General features: G+C 46.2%; 1 protein-coding gene across 4 annotated transcripts in view; it reads right to left on the minus strand.

Moving 5' to 3' along the window:
- dlgap4b (discs, large (Drosophila) homolog-associated protein 4b) overlaps window positions 1-12,966 on the minus strand; it is a 166,809-nt gene that overhangs the window by 50,995 nt on the left and 102,848 nt on the right. For all 4 annotated transcript variants that reach the window (XM_035388401.1, XM_035388402.1, XM_035388400.1 and 1 more), the window contains exon 3: window positions 9,107-9,163. The gene's annotated coding sequence lies outside the window, so the exon portion shown is untranslated. The remainder of the gene's footprint in view (window positions 1-9,106; window positions 9,164-12,966) is intronic.

Consider the following 12,966-nt stretch of genomic DNA (forward strand, 5'->3'; position numbering starts at 1 on the left):
AATAGTGTTATAAGGACCGGTGTGCACAATCAAAATGGAGGAGGACACGATTTGCTCGACAATTGACTCAAAAAAAAGCCACACAGATGGGCATCCTCCACGCGCTGATAGAGAAACGCAATTCGTTTTGATTGTCAGCTATATGGAGCTATGTGGTATGACACAGAATATGTGGATATCGCTGCAAACAGACGCACACTGAACAAACCAATCAATCAACTTGCACTTAGCATTGTGTGTAGCAGCACTCGCTCAGACAGTGATTGATTGGCTGTTCATTGTCTGCCGGTCTGGACCGCTACTCGCACATCATGTCACAGCTAGAGCTGTATAGCGACTAACAAACAGCGTTCCTGTTTCACGGCTGTGACAAGCTGCTGTACTGCGATGGCTTATACTTTCAGCGAGGGCTTTCATCTTCATGTTTTTGGAACGGGAAGGAGACTGTCAGCCCCGACATTTATACGTTACCCCGTAACAACTCATTGGGCCGAGCAGGTATCGGAATATTACACCGCGAAAGAAAATGTTCTGTCAAAAATAACAACAGCTTTTCTCCAGAACGGCACCTAAGTTGGTTTCACACACGGAGAAAGGTCAGGACAGCATTATAAAGGTTAACTGTCAAGTCAGTGAGTATCCTGAAAGGCCACTTTTCAAGACCCGAACTGTACAGATCCAGTTGCCCGGTTCAGAATCCTCTGAACACAGTCAGCACTTCAGCTCAGAATAGGCCTCAAACTGAGCTGCATTTATAAGCATCTCATAAATCTTATAAATAATAATCAAGAGGCAGGACCAAGGAAAATACTTCTGGCAATGGGTGTCATGTCGTTGGTCACACCACTCGATGAATATTCATAAAACGGAAACTGCATCAGAAACTGCTGACACAAATCGGGGACCTCTTGGAGCGAGAAAGCAGAGAGGACAGAACCCGACCATCTGGTTGCCATAAACAATCTGCACCTGCCTCCTGAAAGCTGTTATAAAGCTCTGTGACGGCTGTGCAGGGACGGGCCCTTTTCTGTTTACTTTGTGTCCCTAAATTGAGTTCAGGACAGTGTCTGTAGAGGGGCTCCTTAACTAGCTCCCATATTCATTGCCGTAAATTCAAACACATAGAGTTGTCTTCAGTGATCAGTTTGAATCCTAGTTCAAACCAGTTGAATCACAGCTGTAGTGCTGAGCTTCAGTAACGTGTAGTATGATGGGTAAGGAGCTAATCTAGTAACATAAACATCACAGGTTTGATTCGCGGGTGGATCGCTGCCGCTGTACCCTTGAGAAAGGTAATTAACCTGCATTTCAGTATATATCAGTATATATCCAGCAGTATACATGGATGCAATGTAAATGCTATGTAAAAAGTTGTGTAAGTTGCTCTGGATAAGTGTGTCTGCTAAATGCCTGTAATGTAATGTAACAGTATCCAGCTGTTAAACCAATAACAGAGAGAGAGAGAGGTCATGCGGTCAGGCAGGGTGGTCAGGCAGGATGGCCCGGCAGATTGCTGCAGCAGGACCTCTCTATTTAACCTTGCCACAAGGCCCAGTCTTGTGGTGACGAGATGATGTCACTGTGCTGCAGAGTGGGAGACCTGGGTGTGGTTCAGTGGCCACAACACGTAAAAAAAGGGGCAAACTGCACCGGTCTCACTGAAAATGGGCATCAGGTAGGCAAATACATTGTGTCATAATAATGTAATAACAAGCAGGGATAAGCAACACACAGAAGAGGGGAGCACATGTTACAATACACACGGTGTACAATATAAAACAACCCCCGTTCCAGAACGTGCCCCTTAAATTGACGTGCTGCGGTTATCACGCTGGTGATCCCAGAACCATTGCTGCGCAGTTTACCACCATTGCTGCAGTAACAGAGTAGCAAAGATAGGTTTAATTGATCTGCTGGAAAGTGCGGCAGAAAAGTGGCCTTCAGGGGGAGTGCATCCTTCAGTGACCTTTACCCCAGGGCCGTGGGCTGCGCTAGCGCCTGCCGGTCTCCCGTCGAGGGGTCTTGCGCCGTTTCGGGGCTCTCTCGGCTGGGCTGGGGGGCCTGGCCTGTGGGTACCGGGTATTTAACAGAGCTACAGGACCCGGGTTCCTATCCCAGAATGCTGAGCGGACTCTCTCTCTCTCTCTCTCTCTCTCTCAGTCCGCGGCTGAGCGGGCTCGCCCCTCTTTCGGGCGGGTGCGACCGGCTCTGTGATCCCCGCTCGTCACTTCTCTTCGCTCTTAGCGTGCCGTTCGGGCCACCTCAGCCAAATGCCTCCATTGAACACTAAAGCCACACGACTGAACACAGCAGCCTCTCAGCTCTGAACACCAAAGCCGCTCCACCGGCTGCCGGCAGCAGGAGTAGGCTTCAGACCTGATTCAGGTCATAAACCTCCAATAAATATTGCATCGGCACCGCTAAAAACCATGTAGGAAGCTGCACTGAAGGTACACAGAGACTGCGGGCCAGGAAAAGCCAGCCTGCACAATGAATAAATAACTAAGGGCGCGCTCAGACTCCAACGGGAGCGAAACCGACACCAGGCTTTTCTTAGTCCGCGGGAAGATTCTCGGGATGGATGCTGTGTCTGAGAAGCTTTTTCAGGACGTGCCGCAGTGGACCCCTTACGTTTTTTGCTCTTTCTCGGACCGCGGCCGTGAAATGGCAATCAGGAGGACGGAAGGGTCGCCGTCTGACCAGCCGGGGGTAAAAGAGCGATCTTCTGCCCTTCTCGTCTTTCGCCCGGGGGGGGGCGAGGGGGGCGCGAAATGCGGCGAGGTGGGGGCAGAAGCGCCGTGACGTACTTCGACCGAAGCCATCCCCGAAAAGTGGGTCAGTCGCTCGATCTCTGGCGACGGGAATAAAGCCCCTGGCGGCTCCTCTGTCAATGGGGAAGGCGCTTTTCCATGGCAACGGGGAGCCCGTCTAGACTGAGCCTCTTTTTTTTCCACTGCGTCTCCTGCTTGAGTTGACGAGAGGAACGGACATATCCCCGGCATGCCGGCACTTCCACTTTGTCGCTGATGGTATCGGATCGAGCAAACACAACAGACGGGCCGTAAATGTACCTCAAGGGCCGCTGCTCTGGTGTATCCCTCGGGCTACCCACAAGCCCAAGCATCTTCTCCCTGTCCCACTTTACCAAAGCCCCAAATAGATCTGTAGTTACACTGCAATTTGCCTGCATAAGCACCAACCTAACTAACTCTCTTTACTTAAGCCTAATTCTTATTCTATCTTGTTCTACTTCCAAGTCCTACCCCTGCCTTAAATGCACTGTTCCAAATATGTGACAACGAAACAGTATGTACATACAAGAAAATGTCATTGAAATATTACTATTGACAATATCACTTCATAAAAAGAGACAACCTATACGCCATCTTTGCATCGTTTGTTGAGCCCCCTATCCTTGCGCCATTTTGACTTCGCTGATAATATTACTGCACATGTGCAATGTCCACTCACTGTGAAGTGGGATTACGTCGTATCACCATAGCAGCTGAAGAGCCTCGATGCAACTGACGTTTTTGCTGTAATGAATGCACAGACACGGGAACCGGAGAACTTACGACTCACAATTATGTCTTAATCACACAATATTGCGAGAAGTAGGTCCTTTGAGCCTGTTAAGACTAAATGCGTAAAGAGCATATCTTTTTTTTTCATTGTTCATTTCAAGTCACGCTCAAATCAAATCTCTGGTAATGGTCGTTGTTTTAGTGCAAACTTTTCTCTGCAAGTATTCAAGGGGCTATAATGCAGAGCATTATCCCAGTTTTCTCTCCAAGCGAAAGGACTCCTATGGGGGCGATCCAGCAGTCCACTGAGGGCCAAATCAGATACTCTGGAGGCATCCTCTGCTTTAGAATTTAAAGAAAGCACCTCCAAGTTTACTTCTGAGCCATACAACCATACTTGAAACCAAAGGGCCAATCCAATGAGGGCCAGGGCGGGGTCGAAAGGCTGTTTGCATTTCGGTAGATGCCCATGGTGTCTCTGTGCCGCGTGGCACTCCACGGAAGACCTGCTACCTACAATGTCATTATCCGGACTCCACATAAAGGTCAGACAGATGCTTGACCCCCAAAGCAGGCAGTAGCAAAAGCAGTCGATAGCCTTTCCGTTCACCGTAGCCCCTTGTCCCCGCTATAAATGGCAAGAATTGCTAATCGCTAACTAATTGTCCCTTTATCAGGGAGAGAATGCAGAAACGTGTACACACCAGATGTCCCGCACCCGACTCCTCCCCCCAAGCTAGTCACGTGACAGAGTTGTCCGAGCGGCCCTGCAGCTATGACCTCAAGCATGCGCATACAGATGCGCAGTGGCACCGCGGGGAGAAGCAACCGGAAAAATCAGCCCTGCAGGCTCGATGGCAGGCTGCCATTTTAAAGGCTCACAACTGCAACTTCTTCTTTCAAAGATCCTGCTGAACCAATGTAAAGATGTACAAGTGGCCTTGCAGAAAAAGTACCTGCACAGGTAAATAAATAATTAATGGCTTCCTGTCGCATATTTACTGCCTCTGCATTGCCCTACATAGACATGGGCATAACATGTGACCGCAGCGAAACAGAGAGAGGGCAGTACACTGTGCTTAAACATTGCTGCTGAATCTCCAGGGATTTGCAAGCTTGTTTCTTGTTCTCCAAAAAACCGGAGTAAGATCATAACAGCTCTAAATTACTTTCAAAGCTTTTATTCTGCGGCCTTTATGAGTTTTATAACACCCCCCTTCCGCTTTTAGCCTGGCCAATTTGGAGTCACTTATTGTCCTGCTCAGATTAATGCTGTGACACCCACACACCAGGGCCACCACAGCTGAAGCGCATGCACACTTCTGGTAAACCCGCCTGTAGGTCTGTGCTGATTTTATGCAATAAAGGCCACGCAAAACCACAGAAGAGAGGCCAAGTCATATTCATTTAGTGGCACAACCAAGGCTGATCATAGACATCTAGGGGCACAGTCAAGGCTGGTCTTAGTTGTTTAGCGGCACAGTCATGGCTGATCACAGTCGTCTAGCGGCACAGCCGAGGCTGGTCATAGTTGTCTAGTGACACAGCCGAGTCTGATCATAGTTGTCTAATGGCACAGCCGAGGCTGGTCATAGTCATCTAGTGACACAGCCGATGATGGTCATAGTCGTCTAGGGACACAGCCGAGGCTGGTCATAGTTGTCTAGCGGCACAGCCGAGGCTAGTCATAGATGTCTAGTGACAGAGCCGAGGCTGGTCATAGTTGACTAGCGGCACAGCCGAGGCTGGTCATAGTTGTCTAGCGACACAGCTGAGGCTGGTCATAGTTGTCTACTGACACAGACAAGGCTGGTCATAGTTGTCTAATGACACAGCCGAAGCTGGTCATAGTTGTCTAGTGACACAGCTGAGGCTGGTCATACTCATCTAGTGACAAAACCGTAGCTGGTCATAGTTGTCTAGTGACATCAGCACAGTACAGTAGGTATGCAGGTTGCCTATGAGGGTGAAGTAATATTCAAACGCTGAGGGAATGTCTCTTTCAGCCTCCCTGTCCCTACCTGACGTAACAACACAGGACGGGCACTCCAGAAAAAAGTAGAAATTCATTTTTCTCAATTCATCTTTGTAGGAAATATGATCTGCTGAGTGTCGGGCGTTAAGGGATGAATTCTCTTTTATTTATTTTGGTTGCAGTTGTTGGAGATGTACTGGGGAGGCAGGGTGTGTGGGTGGATCAGTGGGGGGGGGGGCCCTTTCAGGCAAAGGTAGATGAGGCTAGCCACTGGCTGTTGGGCACTGCCTGTGACTGGTGTGTGTGTGTGTGTATGTGCGTGTGTACGGGTGTGGGGTAAGGGGGAGTGGTGCCAACTGAGATATGAGAAAGAGAAAGAGAGAGCGAGAGAGAGCGAGAGAGAGAGAGAGAAGGAGAGAAAGAGCTTCTTAATGATAAGAATAAGGTCAGTGCAGCAGTGTGTGTGTGTGTGTGTGTCTTGAACTCGAATGAACGGCACACTGATCTGTGTCAGCAGCTTTGCTGATGTCATAAAGGGCCGGGAGGGGACCGCAGTGTGTGACACATCCTGATCGGTGCTGGCCAAGCTCGCGCTTCCTGTTTCCTCAGCCAGCCCGCGGGTGGCTTAATTTAACTGCTGTTTTGCTGAGTCCGGGGGGTTGCATCCAATTCCTCACCGCCTTTCCTCCACCCCCCACCACCACAGTAGATAAATGAGCGGTTTTTTCGGTACTAACCTGTCATAAATTCAATGACTTCTCAAGTGCTTCCCCAGATAGCAAGCGACTCCGGGCCGGACCTGGGCTGATTCTGGCCCGAAGTCAGCACAGCCAGCACTGATCTGGTCCGAAGTCGCTTGCTATCTCGGTCTAAGGCCCCATTATCTGGGCAGTTGTAATATTTTGCATTCTATATGATGGGGAAAACAAAAATGGCCTCGCTGTGTTATCAGCTCTTTCAACCTTCATGCAAACACCAATGATTTAGAACAGAGTAGAATGTTCCAGTATTAGTTTCTGAAGACCCAATTTAAAAGAAAAGAAACTCTTCAGTTAAGCCCTTGACAGAGATTTATTTATAGTTTGTTTTCTAAATTTTAGGACTTTCAAGGATCTTGAAGGAACGCAGCACTTCTGATTTAATGTTCCCAGATGAATCAACAAAGACAACCTGCAAAAAGCCCTTCCTGACTACCTCCTAACAGACCTAAAAACCTAATTGGTGAAAGCAGAAACTTCAACAGTGGATCACAGAACACTGCAGTTCCATCCTTCCTGCCACACAGGCACACAACGAAACCAGCAAACAGAATGCACCTTTGAAAGGTCTTTGCTAAGAAATGTCGATATACAGCGGTCCTAGCCTACAGTATGTTGTGTCTCATCACTCTGTTGAAGGGAATAGATTGAATTTTAATCAAAGAAGCCTTTCATCATCTACTCAGCTGCATAATTCTAACATAACTGAGTCTCGTTAAAGCCGAGGCACAGGAATCATTTTTAGTCAGGGTGAACTTAATATCTGCTAGCATTACCCTGAGTCAGTCAAACATGCTGTATTGAAAGACTTGAGTGAAAGTGAAAGTGAAATTCAATCTCATAAGCACAGTGTCCTCCTTTTGTGAGCTGCATAAACCTCTACACTGTAACGTTCTGGTGATTAATGCTCCTCTTTAACACTGGTCTGGTCCTTTCATTTTATGACAGAGAAAAGCAGCGGAAAGGCCAGACGTGTACAAGGATTTATCTCAGCTCCTCAAAACAAGTGCTTTCTGTCAATTTATGCTCTTTGAATGCAAGACGATAAAATATGTACCATGAAAGGACTTACATTATTCTTGATTTGCCACCCCGCCCCCCCCCCCTGCCCCCCACTGTTTTTAATGGTTCAGCAAGAGTGAAACAAAGACACAGCGGAAGAGCAGCAGAAGATTATAAAATGTAGGAAATATACTTTCAAAAATAAAATATATTGTTTTGAGTAATCATGGGATGTTGGCTCATACATGTCTGTCTCTTATCCTCATCTTGGAACAATACAGTAGAAATCCCCGCAGTAGCGAAGATGGTGGCTTTTGGTGAGAGCTCTTAAAAAAGAGACAGAAATATGCTTCTGGAAGAATGCTGTATAATTCTCCAAAATTGCAATTAGAGACCACACTTATCCAGTGTGAGAATGTCAAATCCGCTGATGGACACTGCTGTGGAACTCCTGAGAAGGTATCATTTGAAAGGGTAGCATGACATGGACGTAGAATAGGATGACTAATGTTAGTCTGCCACATATTTTCCTACAGCTGAGGCACAGCTACAGAGGCTCAATCATCCCCGCAGCTGACACGCGCATTATAAACTTCATAATGAATTCTGTCAGACATATGCAGCAGTTCTTGCAGAAAGGAAGCAGAAGTGCATGCACAGTGTGGCTAAGGTGGAAGCAACTGTCTTCCCATAATGCAATTAATCACGGGTTAGGGGTCCAGGCTTGGGCTGTGGAACAGGCACTGATATGTTTGGAGAGCGCACCATATCAAACAAAGCCACTGTGCAATGTGAATAAAGAGTGCGTAATTACACACAGAGGTAGTTAATTCCGAGTGTCACCAAGGGGAAAAGGGTGTCAGAATGATTAAAGGCTAAAGCCCAGGATGTCACGTAATTGAGATGTTTCGATACATTTCGTTCTGGAGAGTAGAACCAGCGCAGCACAGTGACAGAGGTCCATCATATCGCCTGTCTGGGCCCAGCTAGCCTAAATCCTATACATCCCATAGGAATGTTGATGAGCACTCATCCAATGAACTGGATTATATACAATATATATTCATTTTTTGAGGTCATGGCAATTCCTGTTTATTATAATGCCTTTCAGGAGCGTATTTCCAGTTTTCTTCATGTTAGCAGGAAAGGATAAATTATTGCCATGGAAAGGAAACAGATCCTCCATTTTGACCATCATATTTATTTTTTAGACCCGTTCAGACAGGATAATGAAAGCCAAACAGTAGCTAACAAATATCCCTACCCTGTACCCTCTGCATGCCAATCACACAAATGAGCTTAATCTAGATTTGTGTCTCTGAGGCTTTTATGAAGTGAATAAAAGTTTTGAAACAGACCATTACAGTGCACTGTGATGCAATTAACCATAAAACCGGCAGTTTGCATCAAACCCAACCTTTCTTGTCAAATTTACCTAAAACATGGCCGCCATAATTCCTTTCAAGCGTGGCTGGGGGTTTGGTGAAGTGTCAAAATTTTTCATTTTTCACTTCTTATCACACAAAAACACGACTCGAGTCAGCACGTGACAACCGTCTGGGGGATTGAACTCAGGCTCGCTCTCCCGTAGCACGTTAGCATGAGCATTCGAAATCTGCAGTTCCTGTCCGATAGCAGCATCACACAAAAAGCGAAAGATACAAAGGAGTTCCTCCCTCTCAGCCCCGGGCCTTTCCCGTTAATGGAGAGCGCCTGAGAGTGCCCTACATTTAAAACAAGGTCATCTCGGACCAGTCACTTATTTGTGCAGTGCTCTAGTATCCCCACCGGCTCCTTCACATTTCTCCCAGCCAGCCATTACGAAAGGAGAGACAGCTCGTACTTACATCGGCTGCGCATTCTACTGGGGCTCGGGTCAGGAGAACGCTCGCTAGTTTTCCTTCCTGTCAAAGGGAGAAAGAGAAACAGATTCAGAAACTTTGGCTGAAAGAAGTTTTGCATTCTGTGTCCCTTTGAGTACTGTCAAAGCAATTCTCTCTGGAGCTTATAAACAACCCCAAAGCAATCAACTCCGACAATTCAACATAGCAATGTTAGTTTGCCTTTGAGTAAAAGGAACATCTAGGGAAAGTCAAATCGAATAAAATGTAATTCTGTAGCCTTCTGAGAAAATGTTCTCTATGTTAATGCTGTAGTAAAACACTTTAGTTGATTGCAAATTTGTATTGTAATGCATATTAAGAGAATGCATAAAGCAAATATTTAAAGAAGTGAAAATCCTACCCCCGGTTTTCCGAGCATAAACATGGTTCTGACAGATAGTGCCGGATTACATGAAAATTACAGTGAATAATAAATTCTTTCATGCCCCCCACCACCCCCTACATTCTTTGAACACTGATGTTTTGCAAAAAAGCATTCAAAGGAGGCCTTCCTGCTTCCTCACAAACAAAACAGACCCTGAGATCCCGGTGTTTGAGACTGAAGGAAAGCCAGTGTCCCTCAGTACCCTGGCCTACTTCTGAGTCCGTCTGCCTGACTGGAAAAGAGCAGAGCGGTTATTTCAAGAGGCTCGAAGAGTTGATTACCTTGTCCCACATAACCTGCATTTCTCCATCGCGCCTTTGTAGCAAACTGCTACATAGCCTCCACATCAGGTCTGAGTGAAGAGGGTATTTGTTCTCTGACATTGCTCAGCCATGTAATCCGCTCCCAGGCACGTGCGCATCGCCGAAGGCTACTCATATCACCATTGAGGTCTTCCTCACCTGGACAGGCTCAGCCAGGGTGCAGTGAGTAAAGCAAACCACCGCGCGACAGCTTTCTGGGAACAGCCTGTGACCCAGTAACAGGTGTGGCTGACATTCAGAGAGGGGAGAAAGCAGGGAAATGGCTGAATTGGCCAATGGAGGTTTAATTTCCCCCCTTTTTTCTCCTCAGAATGAACAGTTCGCATAAGGAAAAGAAACAAAGAAAAACTAGAACTGGATCAAAACTGAACCAAAGACCTCCAGACTCATCCCAGACCCAACAACTCTATTCACGAAAGCCTCTTCCTCCCAGGGCATGGTAGGCAGGGCCTGTAAAAAGGCTCCACAAAGGCAACTAGCAACACCTGGGCTGATTGACAAGTTGACCTCAGCTGTGCATGCCTATAGTTTAAGCTGCGGCTTGTGCTCCTGACCGTTTCTCTTGCTTTAGCAGAAAGCAGGAAGCTGACAGTGGCTAAAGAGGCATAGCAGGTCTCTTTGCTCCTCCTCCATTGCTGCCAGCATCAAAGAGCCCTTTGAACGTTTCCTGCTCGCTGACCTGCGGCTGACCGAGCTGCGATTGCCTGAAGTGGCCCGGTCTGTCATGCGCCCATCGCAAAAAAGCACGCACGCGTCATCCACGGAACGACCGCTCTGACAGAGGGACGAGAATAGAATTACAATAGAATTTACTAGAATTCCGCCAGGTTTTCTTTAGCGGCCCATTTCGTTGCTCCTCCCGCCGCTCGCAGGCCAGCACTTTTGCGCCTGAAAACACAAGCTCTTTGCAGGGACCCGGAGCCCCACGTGGAGCCAAGGAGAAGCCCCCCCCGGACGGGATTAGTTCCGCTAGCTAGCGAGGGTCAGGCTGAATCCCGCCAGACCAGGCCCTACAGCGGAACCAGATCTGAGCAGAGGGGTCACTAGAAGACCACCAGGCCCCTCAGGCCTGTTTCATATGGGTGAAACACGTGCACCGCGGGCGGGGCGGCCCATAGGATCAGAGCTCATCCCTCGCTAACAAACTGAAATAAAGTGGCCTGTTTACAATACCCTAGGCAAGGCACCAGCTTATTACAGGGCAATCGCAGCCAGCACACCTCTTTTTATGCTGAGCACCGGGAAAAGACCCAAGGGGTGCTCACACTTTTAATGTCTTTGGTGCGAGGCTGGACTGGACCCCTACATTTCCCCAGTATAGGTGTGCTTACTCACAAGGCCATGGAAGCACTTCTGCAGGTAAATAAAAAACAAAATACTTTACAAAGAGGATAAACGTGGCCCAATGCAGCACAACATAAAACTGTAACAATGCCGTGCCAATTCCTCCACAGGGTCTATTCAAACTTGAGGTACCCACAAAATCAGTTTAAGTCAAGAGAACACACCACATTCAAGCAAATTCAGAGAAGAGTAACTAAGGGTGCACTGCTGAATAGTAAGGTAAGTGCACTCAGTGCCTTTGATTTAAGCATACTTTAAGCATACTTACAAAAAAGATGGAATATCTAGTGTAGCCCATGAGGAAATGTTGCATTGTCTATTTCATGTAGAATAGTAAATGAGGTATATTTATATTTCTAATTATGTAAATTTACATCATATTGTCGTTGTTCAACTCCAACAATATTTCAGCTAAATATATCAGCTATTAATGACTTTGAAGTTAACAAATAACGTTTTTCTGTAAATTCGACCTCATCTGTTTAACCAGGGCCTAAATAGTGTGCTTTCAATTGATGAATTACCACAAGAAAAAATATATCCAAAACTAGGACCCAGTTTGAAGGTTAGTGAAGGGAATACTTAACATAACTGCAACATAACAGATGCATCTATGGCTCCTCCACCCTTTCTGCTCACTAATATGTTACAGCGGACTAACTTATTTTTAACAGAGGTCTGCGTGTCCCTCCAATTATGTGTCAAGCCGTCCCCCCCCAACTTGAATGGCCCCTCCCATCCCATCGCTTCTGCAACCTTGACCCCCGTCACATTTTAGCGGACATAGTTCAGTACACGTGTGGCCAAAACTCTTCTCAATGGTGTGGAGCAGAGCCACTTACTGCACACACACACACACGCCCAGCCTCCGCCACCTCTGTCTCTTGTGTCTTTGAACCGGCACCTGCTGCTGATGCAGCTACCAAAGCAAAGGACAACTGTTGACCATTATTATCACCTGTCAAGTCACTGGATTCAGATGTCATTGATTTTACATAATTAAAGCTCATCTCACACTAATTTGATGTCCGTATCAGCCATTTATGCATTCAGAATGTAAAGTAGGGGGAATGAAAGTCTTTTCTGAGATGATTTTCAGCTTCGTTGTAAACCGATCGATCGATTTGTCCCTCGTTTATACCAGCAAACCTTCTATGGGAAGAGCAAGATGAATGTGCTCTCATTACATTGGTAAGATAGAAATATGTGTTGCTAATCAATACATTAGCAGTGTGTTTTTAACTCAGTGGGGAGCCACCTCTTATTCAACAGGGTACTGTTACAAAGAGGCCTACTGAAAACAATCTGAAATATGTGCTACCTAACACACAATGTTTTACTTACCATTGTTTTATTATAAACATGATCATTCTTTTCAAAGATTTTTCAGGTAAAAAAAAAAAAACTGCCAACTTGTTAGTGTATGCTTTTCCTGAGCAAATTTACAAGGAATCGCCTCCTAACATCAAAGATAAGTATGTGTGCAAGTTGAATCTGAATATCTACTTAGAAAACACATATAATTTTTACTTGCCAAACAAAATAAATAAATGAAGTAGTTGAAATCTGCTCAGTCTAATTAGACACACATGAATGGTCCCACCTACATTTTACTGACGAATAAAGAACAAACCATACCTTCAATCAATTTTTCCTTATAACATCCCTTGTTTACCATATATCATTTATTTGGTGACAATAACTGTAATGAGATGAGAAACACAAACTAGTATATAACATGCTGGCAGGTTTCACACGCTTCGTAATAAAAA

The sequence above is a fragment of the Anguilla anguilla genome, chromosome 13 (assembly GCF_013347855.1).
Source record: "Anguilla anguilla isolate fAngAng1 chromosome 13, fAngAng1.pri, whole genome shotgun sequence".
NCBI lineage: Eukaryota > Metazoa > Chordata > Actinopteri > Anguilliformes > Anguillidae > Anguilla > Anguilla anguilla.